Source organism: Gekko japonicus, unplaced genomic scaffold, assembly GCF_001447785.1.
Source record: "Gekko japonicus isolate JY-2015 unplaced genomic scaffold, Gekko_japonicus_V1.1 scaffold496, whole genome shotgun sequence".
NCBI lineage: Eukaryota > Metazoa > Chordata > Lepidosauria > Squamata > Gekkonidae > Gekko > Gekko japonicus.
In genome coordinates this window covers 550,780-555,422 of record NW_015167547.1, presented here as the reverse complement: position 1 = coordinate 555,422, position 4,643 = coordinate 550,780, and the positions used below count along the sequence as shown (strand labels likewise).

General features: G+C 44.5%; 1 pseudogene; it reads right to left on the bottom strand.

Moving 5' to 3' along the window:
• Nucleotides 1–3,295: 3,295 nt before the first annotated feature.
• LOC107112510 lies at nucleotides 3,296–4,567 on the bottom strand (annotated as a pseudogene).
• Between the last annotated feature and the right edge of the window lie 76 nt (nucleotides 4,568–4,643).

Below are 4,643 nucleotides of genomic sequence, written 5' to 3'. Positions count from 1 at the left end.
GACATCCGGCCGCAGGGTCCGTTTCCCCCCACTCAACCCCACTCACTCCAGGGCCGGCGACTGGAGGTGCAAGCCTCCGGCTGCCGGGTCCGTTTCCACCCCCCCCCACTCCAGGACCAGAGACCGGAGGCAGAAGCCTCCGGTCGCCCGCTTCCTTCCCCTCCCTCACCACCCACTCCCAACAGGCACTGAGGGGAATGTAGGGTTGCCAGCTCTAAGGAGGGAAATACCTGGAGGTTTGGGGGGTGGATTCTGTAGAGGGCAGCATTGGGCGGGGGGGGGGCGGAAGGACTCAGCAGGTATAATGTCATAGGGTCTACCCTCCAAAGCATCCATTTTCTCCAGGGGAACTGATCTCTGTCATCTGGAGATCAATTGTAGCAGTGGGAGATCTCCAGGTCCCACCTGGAGATTGGCAACCCTAGGGGAAAGTCAGCTGCACAGCAGGGGGTTGAAGAGAATGGTTTGATGGCTGCTGGGCCAAGATTGGCATCAATAGTTCCCCAGGAGCCCCATCGTAAATTAGCACCAAAGCTTTAAGATCTCTCCAGCTGTCACCTGGAGACTGGCAACAGCTTGTTTGGAGTGTGGGCAGTATGGCATTGTATCTGTCTGAGGCCCCCCTCTTCCTCCTCCTCCTCAGACCCCACCCTCAGCAGGCTTCATCCCTAAAATATCCTGGAAGTTTCCAACCTGGAGTTGGCAACCCGATGTCCTTTCCTGGCAACCATCAGCCAACCTTTATCTGCCTCTCTGTCTTAAGTTTTACAACCCCCCCCCCAACAGCCTCTGCCTAGGGAAAGGGCAGCTGACATCATTCTCCTCTCCCCTATGAGGTGTGTTATGCAACTGAAAATCCCAACTGCCTTGCGGGGGGGGGTGAGTTTGAGGTGTGGAATGGAGTGTAGTCCAATCAGCTTCCATATGCAAATAACGTTGGAATGCTGGGCGGGACTGCACAAAGCAGCCAGTCAACCCAGTCAATGTCTTCTGAGTGGCAGTTTTTCCGGCCTAACACTAAAGGCAGGCATTTTAGAATGTTCATATAGAATGTTCTTACTCAATTATATATAAGGAGAGATACACACACACTATATACACACACACACAAATTATATTTAGTATGTGATTTGCCATTTGAGGTTATTTCTTCCCTTGTGCCATTGACTGAATATATTGTCACATTTACACCCATTCATAGTATTTTGTTCTTATCCACTTTTGTAGTCTGATAGGTGGTTACATACCTGAGCCAGTGCATTCTGTACTAAACCTTTTTTATTCTTATCTCATTTGATGTTTTTGCTTAGTGCCTCTAGTACATTTGTACTTCTGGGTTTTTGTTGGTTTTTTGTTTTTTTCTGTATAGAGGTCAGTCTCTTTTGTTTTCTGTCATTTTCTCAACTGTGTTCAAGATTGGCTCTAGAAACTGTCATTCATATTTAGGACACCTAAACATACATTTAAGGAGTTCTAACACTTTGCAAGTTTCTTTTAATCCCTGTATGGTTTTCAGTTGTGAAAGTCCATAACTGGTCAGATTTAGAATTGCTATTTTCATTGTAAATGTTCTTTGGTTGTACTTTTTAATGGCAAGATTGTGATTCCACATAAAGGTCCCTAAGTGCTAGAAAAAAGAGGGGAATGAAAAAAGTGAGGAGAAACAAAACAAAACAAAACAAAAACCTTGATTGAATAGAAGGGAGGGAAAGAGACATTTTATATTCAAGTCATGCAACAGAAATTCATGTTGCCAGTTCAATACATCCATATCAGTAGCACAGAACTCTGCTGCCAGAAAAACATATTCTATCTGTATACTGTATCTTTGCAGCTATATGGGAACTTGGAAACATGCAGCAAGCATTAAATGGATAAATATGCATACAGATTGTATTTGGCTGGGCAAGATACAGAAGGCTGGCAGAGGAGATCTTGGTGACACAACACAGTGAGCAGTTTGCGTCTTGTTGGATTAAGGACTAGATTTGTGTCTTATCCAATATAATGTCATGTTGAGTTATGTAAATCCCATCACAGAAATGCAAACACAATGCAACAGCAGCATTCTTTGGCTTGGGCTTCTCAGCTATTTCTCTGAAACCAATTTGACGTCTTGCTACAGATTGTTTTCTCCTTGCGGCCCAACTACACTGTTAGTTGAATTTAACTCTCTCTCTCTCTTTACCATGAGGTTTTATGATAGAAAGTGCACTTGGTTAAAGAAAAGGGAATTAGAAGAATAGCATTGCACCATACCATATGTCAATAAAGGTAACTCAGCTACCAAATATGTCAGTTTTAAGTGCAGGGCACTAAGTCCTAACATAACTCATTAACCATATTTGAACATAAGAACATAAGATAAGCGAATGTTGGATCAGGCCAAAGGCCCATCTAGTCCAACACTCTGGCACACAGTGGCCAAAAATACCAGGGGCCATCAGGAGGTCCAGCAGTGGGGCCAGGACACTAGAAGCCCTCCCACTGTTGCCCCCCTCCCAAGCACCAAGAATACAATGCATCACTTGCCCCAGCCTGAGAGTTCCTATCTATACCTTGTGGCTAATAGCCACTGATGGACTTCTGCTCCATATGCTTATCTAATTCCCTCTTGAAGCTATCCATGCTTGTAGCCGCCACCACCTCCTGTGGCAGTGAATTCCACGTGTTAATCACTCTTTGGGTGAAGAAGTACTTCCTTTTATCCTTTGAATAAAATGAATTTGAACGAAGCATTTGCTACTGGCTGCTTCCCTCACAAAGGCCAAATATATAAAGACTACACATATATCTGGCTTGGTTTCTCTTGCAAATTGAACTTGGACTCTGTCATTTTCCCCCAAGATCCATAAAAGCAGGATATTAACAGCTATGTTTAATTTAGCATTTACAAATATGTTAACAATGGTTTTCACTAAACCATTTTGGTTAAAATAAAGAGGTGGCATACACAAAGTTATATTGATTTGGATCCTACCAGCTTTTCCATTGGTGAAAAAGGGAAAGTGGAGGCCTGTTTGATGACCAAAAAGGATATGTTGGGAATCACAGGGTCTGCATAGACAAAAGACATCTGGGATGAGGGTTGTAATACGGAGAAAAATTGACCGAGATGAGCTAAAAAGCTATCTGTATCGAGGCCAATTTGTCCATTTTTTTCCTTTGTTCTTTTTAAAAATTATTATTAAAAAAAAGCTCCAGTCCATTTTTTGTTTTTTTGAAAAATTCCTGACATTACAGAACTAAACTGAAATGTATTAATTCCACTCTTACATTTCATGACATAACAGAAAAACTTCATGAGCCAAGAAGGAGAGGAGGGGAAAGGGGGGGTAGAAGCTTATAAACTAAAATATGAATCAGCATTTTAACAGCTGAACAGAGAAAAGGAATTAAAATGCTGAGATTAAAAAAAATCATGAGTGGATGGGTAAAGCATGTAGAACTGAAAATTTACAAACTAGTTAAAACCTGGAATCGCTGACTGCTCAGAAACTACACAGATGGATCATGGGGATGAACGGCAGAAACGGGAAATGAGTGAGGCGGTTGCATTGTCCTAGCTGCTTCCCATTCCACCAGTCTCCGAAGAACGCCTGACATTAATTAGATATTGAGCCAGGCTAATGCTAGTTGCAGATCCAGTTATGGTAACCTGCCGGTCAGTAGAGCCTTCCACCGGATTGGCAATTTTGATCTGCGCCCCAGATATCTGGTGAATCTCATTGATCTTGGCGCCCTGACGCCCAATGATACAGCCAATCAGATCATTTGGAATGGTGAGTTCATGAGAAGTATTCTGAGCTGAGTCATCCAAACCCCAATAGCTTTTCCCATCTGGAGAGCTGGATTCAACACCACTGAATCCAGTGTTGCCATGAGACATTGGAAAGTGTGACTGTTGCATTGCCAACTGGTGCAGCTTGGTCAGCTGACCACCTGCAAAGATGACAGGAGAACTGGATGGCTTGGGCCGGTAGGGGATGGTGACACCATTAGGGGGAGACTCCAGCATGACCACACAGATCTGTTTGACGCATTCAGTGATGGACTGTGGAATCTCAGCAATGGTAATTGCTCTCTCAGTAGAGTTGGGCAACCTGTCTCCTGCTACCTGGACCTGTGCCCCTGTGCTCTCTCTGATCTCCTTGATCTTACAGCCTCCTTTCCCAATGAGAGAACCACACTAACTGGCAGGGACCACAAGTCTCAGGGTAAAGGGTGGCCTGCTAGAGGCCGTGCTGTTAGTCATTAAGCTGCTGATATCCTCTTCCAGTTTGTCAATGATCATAGCAAATGCTTTGAAGGTGGCATTGGTGGGTCCAGCAAGAATCATAATCCGTTCTGGGCAGTTCCCTTCTGAGATGTTAATGCGAGCACCACTCTCTTCACACATCTTCTTTACAGATTCTCCTTTCTCCCCAATAATGCTTCCAATCTCCTTCCCATGCATAAGTAGGTGAATGGTAAGTGTGACATTTAAACCTCCTTCGATAACACCGGTGTCCATCTTGAGCTGTGTTCAGTTAAGTCAGGCTTAGTCAGTGGTCAAATCTTTGGTCACTGGGGGGGAAAGCAAACTGGCGGGAGTGGTTGGGCCCGGCTGCACACACATTCGCTCACTCTCTCGGGTGGGGGGG